The sequence below is a fragment of the Ovis canadensis genome, chromosome 24, assembly GCF_042477335.2.
Source record: "Ovis canadensis isolate MfBH-ARS-UI-01 breed Bighorn chromosome 24, ARS-UI_OviCan_v2, whole genome shotgun sequence".
NCBI classification, from domain to species: Eukaryota; Metazoa; Chordata; class Mammalia; order Artiodactyla; family Bovidae; genus Ovis; species Ovis canadensis.
In genome coordinates, this window is record NC_091268.1 from 17,450,359 (window position 1) to 17,465,239 (window position 14,881).

The following is a 14,881-nucleotide window of genomic DNA, read 5'->3' on the forward strand; positions in this document are numbered from 1 at the left end:
TCCTCCAGGCCCAAATGTCTCTGTTATATGAAAGAACCAGGTGGGGAAGAGGAAAAAATAAACACACAGTGACATGTTGGCTATTTCTGCCTAGAGGAGGACACAGTCCCTCCAGACGAGGGGACAGGCCTGAGAGCAGAGTCTGTCTGTGACAAGGGCTGGCCCAGACCCCCCTGGACAGAGGGAGGGGGGTGAGGGGTGCCTCCAAGGGGATGGGCGGGGGGGATCCCCCAGCTAAACTTATGGAGTACCCAGCAGGTGGGGCACCACAGGAGGGCGAGGGTCAGCCACAGCAGCATGGCTTCTGGCTGGAGAGTCCAGGGCTCCTGGGGAGAAGAGGACAGGCCATCCCATCTCAGAGAGGGGCCTCCCCTGACCTCGTGGGCCCAAGCATGGTGGGGGCGGGGCCTTACCGGGCCTGCGGAGTCTTGAAGTCCCGTCCTGGTGCCGGGAGTCTCGTGCCTGGGCACCCTCCTCTGGGCCCTTCATACCCTCCTGGGCCGTGAGGCCCCCCGGCAGGAGGAACGGTCGAGGGGCCAGTGGGACAGGAAGGAGCTGGGGAGGGCTCTTCCTGGGGGAATCCGCAGAGCCGTCTGGGGGAGGGGACACGCTCTTTACTGCCTTGGCCTCGTGGTCACCACAAACAACACGTGACTCTCGGGGCATTTTACCATCACCTCTGGCTTTCCCGTCTGGACCCTGCACCAGACCGTGACCTCAGCCGTGGCGAGGTGTCCTGAGAGCCCTTCTCAGTTTGAGCAAACAGGGTTCAACCCCTCGGCTGCTTCAGCATAGCTGCCCCCCAGCAGCTTCACGGGGCTCAGGGCTCCCTCCTCGTGCAGAACCCACTTTGCGGCCTCATTCAGGCCTGGGCAGAGCCTTGTGTGCCCTGGGCTTTCCCCTCTAACCCTCAGAGCTGCAGCAGACAGTTCAGTTCTGAGGGCCTGTGGCAGATGGTAGAAACAGCCTGGGCCTGGCCTTCCATGGCCTGTCACTGGAAGATGTCTGTCACCTTTTCTTTGAGCCGGGTCTGGTATAGCTGGGGATGAACTGGGCCCCGTGGGCTATGGGATGACTGACAGCAAGGACCCCAGGACAGTGATCCTCCAGGTCAGCTCTCCCTAGAGCACCTGGGGCAAGGCTGAGGGATCACCTTGTCCAGGAGGGAGTGGGGGCCTTCTCGAGGGCTGGGGATCTGGGGGCTTCATGGTCCAGCAGATCCAGGCTCCCTGTGACTGGATGGTCTGCACAGCCTCCCCGATTAATGGGAAGAGCCACAGGGTCACAGAACTCAACACAGGGGTCACTGTGGGCGTGGAGTCAGAGCCTTCCAGGTCTGAACCCCCACTTCCCTCCTCCCTGGCCCCCCTTTGGGGAGCTCAGGTCACCCACGTGTCTCAATTGCCTCCTGTTACATGTGGGAAGCAATAGCCCCTCCTCACAGGGGTTGGGAGATATCAGTGACACCCTTCTCCACCCAGGGTGAATGCCGGGGTCTTACCCCTGTGGGCAGGGGCGCAGGTTTTCCTTTGAGCAGACTTTGCAATCCTGCAAAATAGAAGTAGAAAATTGCCCCTTTTTTCTCTTGTCTTTTTAGTTACTAAGTCGTGTTCAGCTCATTTTGAAACCGTGGTCTGTAGCCTGCTAGGCTCCTCTGTGCGTGGGGTTTTTCAAGCAAGAATACTGGAGTTGGTTGCTATTTCCTTCTCCTGGGGATCTTCCCAACTTAGAGACCAAACCCATGTCTGCCCGCTTTGCTGGTGGATTCTTTATCAGCTGAGCCACAAGGGAAACCCCAGAATACTGGAGTGGGTAGCCTATCCCTTCCCCAGGGGACTTCCCAACCCAGGTTTCAAACCAGGGTCTCCTACACTGCAGGCAGATTCTTTACCAACTGAGCTATCAGGGAAAGGGTGGCTTCATATAAAAACCTACCTTTGTGCAGAGAAGGGAGCAGAGGGCAGCTTTATCCAGAAAGCTGGCCCCTCCTTCTGGGCCTGCACTGGCCCCCTGGACAGGCTCCTTAGGGCTCAGGCCCCCCCTGACTCCTGTGGCAAAGGTGAAGCCCTCACCTGTCCTCCAGAACTCCGCACATGCCCCCAGAGGCCTCCAGCCCCATGATGCCTCTGGGCTGGGGAAGGGCAGGGCCTGCCGGCTGCAGGGGGCAGAGAAGCCCTCCTGGGGCCCAGGATCCTCGGATCCTCCTGGGGAGGCGGAGACGCAGGAGGCCTAGGAGCCCAGCAGGTACAGCTGCTGGAGGAAGAGGCCAGGAGACAACACAGAGGGGCTTGTGTTCCCACCCCAGGCCAGCGTCAGGCACTTTTTGAGATTTTTCTGTCAGTTGGGAGCCTTCCTTCTCTCTGCAGACTGCCAGGTTGTGAGCTCAGAAGGAAGGTCTGTCTGGCCGGGACTCCAGGCTGCAGTACCCAGCGTGGGAGTTGGAGGAAGTGTTGGCTGCCGGCCTGGACAAGGGGGTGCTGACAGGACTTACCCAAGGGCATGGGGGGTGCGTTTTCCCGGAGCACAAGTGCATAGCTGTAAGGGATGCACACGGGAGCTCAACAGGTACTGCAGGCTCATCGGTGGATCCTCTTCAAACACACACCCCTGCCAGCTCTCCCGACAACAGGAGCTTGCACATGCTTCTCCACACGTATGCATCATGCACACATAAGCAGCAAGCCCCCATCCCCAGGGAGCTTTCCTCCTGCCCTGCAGATGGCGGCTTTCTCTCTGCGTCCTCACTGGGCAGACATAGGCAGCTCTCTGCTGTCTCCTTCACAAGGACTCTGATCCCCCCATGAGTGCTGCTGGTGGAAGCTACTCCTGTGGAAGAGCTTTGTGTGTGTGTGTGAGCAGTTCTGTGATTTGATTTACTCCTGCAGTAGTGGATGGAGGGCTGGATGGATGGATGGAAGACTAGCACTGATCCTGAACCCCCGTGGGGTCAGGCCTAATGCCCGGGGGTTTCACAAGTGTGATCTCATTTAATCCTCACGGCACCTCTCAGAGGGGTATTCCTCTCCTATCTTCAGGAGAGTTGACGTGCTTGACCCAGTGAGCTGTGGGATTTAAACCCCCCACCGCTCTGCCCCCGCATTCAGATGTCCATCCAGGGTCCACCTGGTGCCCTCTGGGGAGAGATGTCCCTTCCTGTGTCCCCGCAGCCCTCGTGCCCATGCGCTACAGACTCCCACGGTCTGGGGCTCCCTGCAGAGTTCCTGCTGCTGCTCTGGGAACCCGGGGCCAAGACGCTCAAGGCCTTTGGCAGAGCTGGCCTGGTGCCCGTGAGCTCCTTCTCAGCAGTTCTAGAAAGTTCAGAGACCAGGCACATGCCACCCCTGAGCCCTGGGGTCCAGGCTGAGGGGGGGCGGCTTATCCTGGGCTTGGTTCCTGCTCCTCATCTGGTCTGTGGTCAGACGTCAGCCCTGCGGCCTTCGGAACATTCCAGGGCCTCTAACCCCTTCCTTACCCACGTCCCAGCTGAGCCGTGCAGGGTCCTCACGTGTGCGCTGTGAGCTGTTTCTCCTCCGCAGCACTGACCAGTGCAGCGCCCGGCCCCTCCCCTGTCCTGTCCCTGGGCGGTGGGCCTCGTCCTGGGCCGCCAGACGCCCGTCAGGGCACAGGGGCCGGCCAGCCCCGGGGCCTTGAGAGATATTCAGCCATGCAGCGGGGCGTGGGCAGCCAGGGCCCAAGAGGAGCTGCTGGAGGCGGGGCTCCCTCCGCCCCCCAGGACACCCCCCACGGGCCCCAACAGAACCCTCTTTGTCTGTTTTCCAGGCCGGGGCTGGGGTGGAGTTCTATAAGCACAAGTGTCAGTCTTCCGAATCCTCTGCAAACAGCCTCTGGAAGCTGCGGGGAAAGAGGACAAAGGGGCTGGAGTCTGGATCCTGGCCAAGGTCGGGCTGCAGGGTCTGAGGTTCGGGCTCCTTCCTCCTCACTCACTGTTGACACAGCAGGAGGCGGGGTGGGGGCAGAAGGAGCCCGGGAGCTGAGCAATCTCTGCTGTCTGCTGCTGGCAAGAGTGTGGGGTCTGAGGGACACACACACAGAGACACACACACACAGACAGACATAGACACATAGACACACACAGACACACACATACAGACACACACACATACACAGAGACACACACAGACATACACACACAGATACAGACACACACACAGGCACAGACAGACACACACATAGACACACACAGACACACACATACAGACACACACACACAGACACACACACACTCAGACTCAGAGACACACACACAGAGACACACATACAGAGAGACACACACACAGAGACGCACACAGAGAAACGCACACAGAGAAACACACACAGACATACAGACACACACACACAGACACACACAGACACACAGACATGTGCTACACACGGGGTGTTTGGCTTCAGTGATGACCAGCTGGTCCAGGACTCACCAAGTCACTGAGATGGTCTCACTCGCCTGGCTGGCTCCTTTGGAGCCCCGATTGAGATGCAGGTTTTCTATCACCGTCGAGTCTCCTGGACTGCAGTCCCCACCAGGGTGTGAGTCTGGACTCCATCACTCAGGGCTCCCAGGGTTCCAGGAAGAGTAAGGCCAGCAGGGCTGTAGGAGGGTCAGAGTGGGGACCCTGGGGGTGCCTGAGGCGACCCTGCCCGGTCCTCCTTCCTGTCTGTGCAGGTGGGCACGTGGGTGTGGACACCAGGCCAGTGTGGCCCAGGCACCCTGACTCCAAGTTCACAGTCCTGCCAGGATCCAAGGCCCACAGGGGGAAAGAGCGGCGGCCCCACATCACGCCGGGGACAGGGAGGCGGGACCGGGCTCCTGGCCCACCAGCCTCACAGCAGGGCTGAGGGGCTGTCCTCACCAGAGCTGCAAGGGCACAACCACCACCACAACAACCCAGCAGCAGTGCTGACAACACAACCCCAGCAACACAACGGCAGTCACACAGTAACAATCATGCCAGCAGCATAGCAACAATGCCACAATGACCACAGGAAGAGCAGCAGCAACATAAAACAAGGCAAGTCGGGAGCTGCATCCTGACCTGCGTCCTGGGCCGAGCTCAGGGTCCGGGGCCACAGGTGGAGACTCGCCCTTGACTCTTGCTGACCATACCCTCCTGCTTGAAGAAGCCCAGCTGTTTCCCACCATGCAAATCAACCAATCAATAAAGACCCAGGAGGGAACAGACACAGATCAGCGGGCAAGGTGAGGAGTCCATGGCCACCCTCCACCCACCCCACCCCCTGGAAGAAGCAATCACACTCAGGGCGCCCAGCAGGCCATTCTCAGCTAACCTGCAGTGACCACGGTTCTTCAGGGGCCCCTTGGCGTCCCACAATCTTCCCAGCCTCCCTGGAGGGGCCCCTGGAGGGACAGGCAGCTGGGAACCAGGCTGAGACTGCAGCCAGTCCCTCTGAGGGACCAGGGCCAGTGGAGCTGGCGGGGCCTCCCTAGAGTGGATGCGGAAGCACTGTCATCCAGCAGGCAGCTTGTCACCAGGAATCCAGGAGGTGGGGGGTTCCCACTCCCTGCTCAGGGAAGGCCACCCCAACCCCCAGCCCCATCCAGGGCCTGAGAGGTCTCCCCATGGACTGGCCACCTCCTGGCTTCCTTCACCCCAGAAAACTGCAGCTCACAGCATGTAGAAACCCCTGAGTTCAGAGTGACTCCACAACAATCCTTCATTTGTTATCTGTGGAGTAAGCCAAGGGAATAAAATCATTATTTGGAAAATTGGTAAATAGGAACAATAAATCAATGATCAAGCACTTTCTGCCTTTCCTACAGTACATAATCTGTCCCTCAAGAATATCAACTACAAAAGGAAAACTGGCTCTTCTTAAATTAATTAATTGTCATGTACTCCTGCTGGGCTGCACCTTCGTCGCTGCGCGCGATCTCTCCTTTTTCAGTGAGCGGGGCTGCTCTCTAGTTGCTGCTCCCGGGTTTCTCACTGCAGTGGTGTCTCTTGTTGCTGAGCACAGGCTCCAGCATGTGGGCTTCAGTAATGGCTCCCAGGCTTAGCTGTCCCAAGTCATGTGGGATCTTCCCGGACCAGGGCTGACCGCTGCATTGCTTGACACATTATTAACCACTGGAGCACTAGGGAAGCCCCCAAAATTGACTCTTGATGGATGAATTCCAGCTATTCACCAGAGAAAGAATGAGAGAATATCAATCTGTTGCAATCGAAGGAGTTCATTGATCTTGGCAATGGTCTCCAACAACTCTCTGCATCAGCAAGAGACAGGCAAGCTTCATGCGCCCTCTGATAGAAGTCACACCTGCAAGCGCCAGTAGTTGGGAGAGGTGGCAGGGGTATGTGTTTGAGGAGGTATCCACCTGTGAGCCTGTGGTGCCTCTTGAGCTCACACGTGTGCACAGGCGTCCCTTATAACCATGCTCACGCACTGTGTGAAAATGTGCCTCCCTGTGCCCTTGGACAACTCCCACCATCCCCTCCTTGACCAGATGAGCAACCATCTTTTCCTCTCCCACTATGGGTACTGCTTCCTTGTGTCCCAGTCCAGATAGACCATCCATCTGGGCTCAAACCCTGGCAGCCTGCAGAGAGAAGGAAGGCCCCCAACTGGCAGCTTAACAGAAAAAGTGCCTTCTGCCCTCTGCTCCCTTCTCTGCACAAAGGCTTGTTGATACGTTTACCGCCCACCACCTCCCTGAAGTCAGCACCATGGACAGAGCTGCCTCTGGTCCTGGGTGGGGAAGAGGGGCCCCCAGAAATTCTGATTCTGTGAGTGAAGGGCCACAGGGGTTAGTGTTCTGGGCCACAGAGTTTCTGTCGAAACTCTCCCCGTGCCTCTGCACTGGGAACACAGCCCCAGGTGACATCTCCGTGAATGGACAAGGGTGCACATAAATGGGCAACGAATGATGCTGGAAATTCAGAGATTTTTACTTGTCACAATTTTAGTAGAAATAGATGAAAAGTATTCTGAGCTCAGGCTTCCCAGGTGGCACTAGTGGTAAAAAATCTGCCTCCAATTCAGGAGATGCTGGTTTGATCCCTCGGTGGGGAAGGGCCCCTGGAGGAGGGCATGGCAACCCACTCCCATATTCTTGCCTGGAGAATCCCATGGATAAGAGGGGCCTGGCAGGCTACAGCCCATGGGGTTGCAAAGAGTCGGACATGACTGAAGCCACTTAGCACACATGCAGTCAGAACTCACAGGTTGTGCAAAACCAGGTAGATAGTGGGAGTTTGCCTTTAATCCACAGTGTGCTGGCCCCTGGCCTAGGCACCTGATGTAAGTAGGCAGGTGGCAGCTGGACAGGGCCTCCACCCTGACACAGCCCCCCACACTACCACCTAGTGAAGCCAGGGTCCCCAGTTCCTGGTGGCCTCCATTTCCCGAGAGAGGCTGTGCACATGCCAGGCCATGCTCTGCGACCCTTCTCCTTGCCACCAAGTGGGAGCTTGGGTGCTCTAGCTTCTGCCCAGCCTGTCCTAAGGCAATGTATTGCCGGGAGCCAGCCCGGGAGATCCCACCCATGACAAGGTCATGCAAGGAGACCTGACAAGCAAGGCTTCAGGACTCTAGGGATTCCCTGGGCCGATCCCACCCATGACAAGGTCATGTGGAAGAGACCTGACGAGCAAGGCGGATCAGGACTCGAGGGACCCCCTGGACCTGTTCGAGCATCCACCCAAAACCAGAGTCTGTCTGTCTTACTATTTTATGCCTTTCAGTAACTCCTCTGATACCAGTGGGGGGCTATCCCCGACCACCTTTCTCTAAAGAAAATCAGCTTAGAGCTCTAGTTAATAAATCTCCTGGGCAAAATAGAGTGTTCCAATCCAAACCCCTCTGATGACTCTCTAACTTGCCTGACAGGTTTATCCGGACTTTTACAACTATGCATATGATTGTTTACAGCCCCCCAACCGCGAGAGGCATGGGAAGCTTAAATAGAGCCTTTCGAGGAGTTAAAAATTATTAGAATAGAACTGGTTAAGGGTTTCATTGTTGAGCCAATGCTTGCTGCCAAGTTTTCATATCTTCCATTGTGTACCTGGGAGTGCATTAATTAATATAGTTGAAATATAAGTAGTGGCCTTGATATTAACAACATTAAACTTTGAGTTAATAAATTCTTTCCTTGTTATAGCCCACTACACCTTTGCCCTATAAGAATGTAACTTTATTTAGTGCTTTCTGAGAGTGGCACCAGACTTTAGAAAGAACAACACTTTTAGGGAAAATAAGTTATCTGGTTGACGGACCCTTATCAGAAAAGGGCCATAAAATGTTAATAGGCCTGCTGGCCAGAAGATGATGTAAATCACCTAAGACCTGCGTATACAGATAAGCATGCAGAAAGAACGCCTGGTCTCGATAAGGGTCAGGGCTGCTGACCCTGCATGACTTTGTATTTTCCATTATTCTCTACGTACAACATAGAGTATATAAGCTCCCTTTGAAAATAAAATTACGGGTCTTGCACAAGCTTGGCCTCCCCGTGTTGTTCTTTCTCTTTCTTTTCAGGCTAATTCCCTGGAGTGCAGGGGCCCTCTGAGTTCACTTTCCTTCCTGGGCTTCTAAGACCCACTCGAGAAGGTGCCCAAGGTGGGGGCACCTTCCACTATTTGAGAGGGTGCCTGCGGCCTACGTGAACAATGCAAGTCCCATGCTGGGGCTTTATTGGCTTTCTGTGTAAACCAAGGAATATCAGCCTCTTTCTCTCCTCTATTTTCTTAACTGCAACATTCTGTCTTTATCTCTCTATATATCTATATATCTCTCTCGCCACGCCGTCACCCTGAGGATACCCAGGATCCAACTGGGGCTGGTCCCCGGTAATGTATCAGCACAGCCTGGGGTCCACTCTTTCTCCGGGCCAGTATAGCTTCCCCTGTGGCGAGGACACCTCCATTCATGGAACCGGTAACTTATGGGCAGGTCTGCCATTCCTAACCTTGGGCTATTGTAAAGTCTGCTCAAAGAAAAACCTGTGCCCCCACCCACAGGGGAAAGACCCCGGCATTCACCCTGGGTGGAGAAGGGTGTCACTGATATCTCCCAACCCCTGTGAGGAGGGGCTATTGCTTCCCACATATAACTGGGGGGGGTATTGAGACACGTGGGCGACATGAGCTCCCCAAAGAGGGGCCAGGGAGGAGGAGAGTGGGGGTTCAGACCTGACAGGCTCCAAATCCACACCCACAGTGACCCCTCTGTTGAGTTCTGTGACCCTGTGGCTCTTCCCATTGGTCAGGGAGGCTGTGCAGACCATCCAGTCACAGGGAGCCCGGACCTGCTGGACCATGAGGCCCCCAGATCCCCAGCCCTCGAGAAGGCCCCCACTCCCTCCTGGACAAGGTGATCCCTCAGCCTGGCCCCAGGTGCTCTAGGGAGAGCTGACCTGGAGGATCACTGTCCTGGGGTCCTTGCTGTCAGTCATCCCATAGCTCACGGGGCCCAGTTCATCCCCAGCTATACCAGACCCGGCTCAAAGGAAAGGTGACAGGCATCTTCCAGTGACAGGCCATGGAGGGCCAGGCCCAGGCTGTCTCTACCACCTGCCATAGGCCCTCAGAACTGAGCTGTCTGCTGCAGCTCTGAGGTTTAGAGGGGAAAGCCCAGGGCACACAAGGCTCTGCCCAGGCCTGAATGAGGCCCTGAAGCGGGTTCTGCATGAGGAAGGAGCCCTGAGCCCCATGAAGCTGCTGGGGGGCAGCTATGCTGAAACAGCCGAGGGGTTGAACCCTGTTTGCTCAAAATGGGAAGGGCTCTCAGGACACCTAACCACAGCTGAGGTCAGGGTCTGGTGCAGGGTCCAGATGGGAAACCCAGAGGTGGCAGTAAAATGCCCCGAGAGTCACGTGTTGTTTGTGGTGACCACGAGGCCAAGGCAGTAAAGAGTGCGTCCCCTCCCCCAGACGGCTTTGTAGATTCCCCCAGGAAGAGCCCTCCCCAGCTCCTTCGTGTCCCACTGGCCCCTTGACCATTCCTCCTGCTGGGGGGCCACACGGCCCAGGAGGGTATAAAGGGCCCAGAGGAGGGTGCCCAGGCACGAGACTCCTGGCACCAGGACGGGACCACAGGACTCCACAGGCCCGGTAAGGCCCCGCCCCCACCATGCTTGGGCCCACGAGGTCAGGGGAGGCCCCTCTCTGAGATGGGATGGCCTGTCCTCTTCTCCCCAGGAGCCCTTGACTCTCCAGCCAGAAGCCATGCTGCTGTGGCTGACCCTCGCCCTCCTGTGGTGCCCCACCTGCTGGGTACACCATAAGTCTAGCTGGGGGTCCCCCCCGGCTATCCCCTTGGAGGCACCCCTGACCCCCCTCCCTCTGTCCAGGGCTGGGGTCTGGGCCAGCCCTTGAGACAGACAGACTCTGCTCTCAGGCCTGTCCCCTCGTCTGGAGGGACTGTGTCCTCCTCTAGGCAGAAATAGCCAACATGTCACTGTGTGTTTATTTTTTCCTCTTCCCCACCTGGTTCTTTCATATAACAGAGACATTTGGGCCTGGAGGAGGTACCTATTTCAGTACCTCTAGAGACTGCCAGACAATATCACCGGGATTTGAGAGTTTACGGGTCATTTTGGCTGTGTTAGAAGGTGAGTTGGGCAGGGCTTGGAGCCCCTCACTGCATCCCAGCCCCTGCCCCAGTCTCAGGAACCTGGGGAGGGGGCTGGGCCCTCCTCCCAGCACCCTCACTGGGGTGCTGATGTCTCCTGAGTCAGCTGGGGCCTTGGGGTCCTGGAGCCCCCAGCCAGCGCCTTCTGTCTGTCCCTCTTCCTCTGCTGTTTCCTCCCCTGCACCCCAGCCCTCTCCCCTCCTCTCTCCTCCTGCAAGTCCGGCCTCTGCTTCCTGGGATGGCCGAAAGGGAGGGGTGCTTCTCCCCATTGTCTCCTTTCAACCCCAACTCAGCTCAACTAGAAATGGTCTCTCAGTCTGAGAATGTCTATGGGAAAGCAGAAGTTCTGCCCAGGTTGGGGTCAAAGAGAAAAGGAAGGAGGGTCAGAGTGGACCGCTGATTGAACACTAGAAGCGTAGAGGCAGCAAGCCCAGGTCTTCCCCTAATGGTTAAATTAAATGGGGGCTTTGCGCCAGGCCTGGGATAGATATTTGCTCTGCATTTACGGGGTTCCGGGGACCTGGGAAGAGTCAATGGGCCAGAGCAGCAGGCACCGTGGGGGCCAGAGTGTGGGCGAGGCCAGGTGAGGAGGTAGGCTCCAGGACAGGCACTGAGCTGGGGGAAGATCACAGATCGGGGTCACCTGCTTCAGGTCCCCCCACCTGGTCTAGTGCAGTGACTGCCGCTGCAAATGCTGGGCCCAGGGTCAGCTCCCTACTCTGAGCCATGAGTCCACCTGCACCTCCTGAGGGTCACAGTGACTGGGCATCTTGAGGAGCTCTCCTGATGGAAAATCTCAGTGATTGCTCCACAAAATCACTCCCATTTTGCAGGTGAGCAAACTGAGACTGAAGAGGCTGGCTAACAAGCCCCAAATCACAGAGCCTGAAATCGGCAGGGCAGGGAGACCTAAGACCAGGAAGCCTGTCTTGGGTCTCAATGTCATGTGTCACGGGCTTATGCGGCAGTGACAGGCTGCCCCCTTGCTGGCGATGGGAAACTGAGGACCTGGGATTTAGGGCGTCACCCAGATCCTGGACCTTCAAAGCTCCCCCTTCTTCTCAGTATCCAGGTGAGATACAGCTCCCCCTGGAGTGAGAAATACAGAGACCCAGGTGGGATAACTCAGGAGTTGCTCCTACAGCAGGGTGAACACATTATAAGAATCCACTGCTCCTACACGAAATACCTTCAGTCTTTGCTCATAGTCACTGACCTAGGACGTTCATCCATTTTGAAAGAAAATTAGACACTTTTGCTGCCTCCCGTGATGACACAGAGAAGGTACTCACCGGCGTCTATGGACAGTGTACGGTTCAGAGCATTACCCGCATCAGCTTTGACTGGAATTATCCTTCAAACTGAAGCAAACAGCACTTCAACCAGAGAAATGACTACTCCTGGGTCCCCAGGTCTGGGCCGTGGGTTATCCAGCCAAGGTCATCTGACTGATGGTGGGCACGACGCACCAGAGGCCTGAATCAGAATCCACCAATAAATCCAGCTTCTGCAGCGACAGTGGGTCCAGGGTGCTCCTTGGTCGGGGATGCGAACAAAGCCTTCTGAACTTGTGGGGACAGGGCCTCCAGGGTGGAGCTGCAAGAGAAGGCAGGAGGGGGTCCAACACCCCAGGGCTAGGTGATTCTGACAGGATGCAGGGCCTGCCTGTGCAGACCTCGGGCTGATCCCATAATCTCTGAGGATTTGGGGCTCCCAGAGGCCCCATCCCCGACTCACTGGTGCTAGGCCATCCAGGTAGCCTGAGCTGTCCAGGCTCAGTTTCAGGATTCTCTGAGTGTGCAAAGCTCCAGAGAAGCCGTTCAATCATTCACTCACTCATTCAGAACACGTATGGCAAGCCCTGGCTGGCTACGGGCTCCCTGGACTCTGGAGGAATGGAGGATGGGCCATGCGTCTAACCAGGGGCTTTCCATGAGGAATGGATGCAGAAGCAGATGGAGCAACTGATTGTTCCATCTGCATTGATAAGGACAGGTCTAGACCCTGTACTCAGAGTTTATTTTCTTGGGCTCCAGAACCACTTCAGATGGTGACTGCAGCCATAAAATTAAAAGACACTTGCTCCTTGGAAGAAAAGCTATGACCAACCTAGACAGCATATTAAAAGCAGAGACATTACTTTGCCAACAGAGGTCCATCTAGTCACGGCTATGGTTTTTCCAGTAGTCATGTATAGATGTGAGAGTTGGACCATAAAGAACGCTGAGCGCCGAAGAATTGATGCTTTTGAACTGTGGTGTTGGAGAAGACTCTTGAGAGTCCCTTGGACTGCAAGGAGATCAAACCAGTCCATCCTAAAGGAGATCAGTCCTGGATATTCATTGTAAGGACTGATGCTGAAACTGAAGCTCCAATACTTTGGCCACCTGATGGGAAGAGCTGACTCATTGGAAAAGACTCTGAAGCTGGGAAAGATTGAAGGCGGGAGGAGAAGGGGATGACAGAGGATGAGATGGATGGATGGCATCACCAACTCGATGGACATGAGTTTGAACAAGTTCTGGGAGTTGGTGATGGACACGGACAGGCTCAGACACGACTGAGCCACTGAACTGAACTCAGGCACAAGGCCAGTAGAGGGTGTGCTTCAGGGAAGACTTCCTGGAGGAGGCAACATCTCAATTAAGTATAAAGGCTATGTGAGAGCTGGCCAGGTGGAGTTAAGGGAGGGAGGCCTTCCAGACCAAGAGATCAACATGGGAATGGCCAGAGCCAGGCATCCCCAGGACCCCACTTCTTGAAAGGCGGGCATCTGTTACAGCCTGAAGGGAAAGGAAAGCAGCCCCCAGGCCTGGCGCATTCTCTCAACGCCTCCATCAGACTGCAGCAGCCTGCCCCTCAGCCACAGTGCAGAGGCTGTCCTGTCCCCCCTCAGCTCCCTGCCCGGCAGCCCTCGAGGGACAGGACTGCTGCTTCCCCGCTTGCAGCAGGAGACAGCGCAGGCCCAGAGGACACAGAGGCTCGGCCTGTCACACGGCGCAAGTGGAGGAGCCGGGATTCAGGGGGAGGAGGTCTGGCTGCAAAGTCTGGGCTCAGATCCCCAGACCCAGTGGAGCTTGCCTTACTGATCAACATCTCTCTGCATTTCCCTTGCTGACGTGTTCCTCTTCTCTACTTTTACATTAATTATAAATGCTGGTTGCGTGTGGGAGAGGGAGTGCCAGGTCCTGGGCCCCACAGGGACCCCCGGAGAGAATCCTTGGCTTTGCCCAGGAAAGAAATCACGAGCACGTCAGAGTAACAGGAGAGGTTTATTTGGGGAGATGCACACGTCCTAGGCAGAAGGCGGTCCATCTTTGAAGCTGAGCGTGACACCGGGGCTCGGGGTTAGAGGTTTTTACAAACTCAGTCATTTCCCGCAGTAACAAGCGGTGGGACATTTTTGCTACTTCTGGATAGGGTGGGAATTTCCAGGAATTGGACCACTGCCTGTATTTTGGTTTTAATGGTCACACTCGGAACTGTTGTGGTGAAGGGGGGTGATGTTCAATAATAAAGCGAAGGCAGAGTGAGCTAAAGTTAAGGACCCAGCTATTGTCAGAGCCCCCTTGGCTTCAGCTGGTCCAGCCTGTCTTCACTGCCTGCTGGCCGCCTCCCTGCTGTCTCAGTTGAGGGCTATTTGGTGGTTATTAGCCTGGAGTCTGTGGGAAGAACTCAGGGATCCGTGACCCAGGATGAGGAGAAAAGCTCCCATGTTTTCACTGTCCTCTCCGGGCAGTTTCCGGTTTCCTCTGGTTTGTCAAGGCTTGGGCCCCCCTTTCACAGAGCCTGTGCCCTCGTCCCATCAGTTACAGTCGCCCCACGCCCTTGGCCGTGGGGTCTTTCCTCTGATTCCCATCTTCTCCAATCCTGGGCCCCATCTCTCTGGGGTTTCCAGCTAAGCTTGGATTGTGTGATCTTTTCCACATCTATTCCTATGTTGGATGAGGTTGGCAAATATCCTTATTGTGGGTAAATGCACAAATTATGAAATTCACCATTTAGCTCTTTTTAAGGAGAGCAACTCCGTGATTAAGCACATTTGCTGGTTTTGCAATATTGCTGCTATTCAGCTCCAGAGCCTTTCCGTCGCCCCTCAGAAATCCCGCACCCAGTACCCATTAAGCAGGAAGTGCCACTATTTTATCTCATTTATACAACTGACCTTAAAAATGCTTCTGTGAATATAAGTTTTCCGTTTCACGCTCTCACGTCTGTCCAGATTTTGCTCGGAGATCTTGTCTACCTCGTCTAACGTGGTCACGTGACCCTC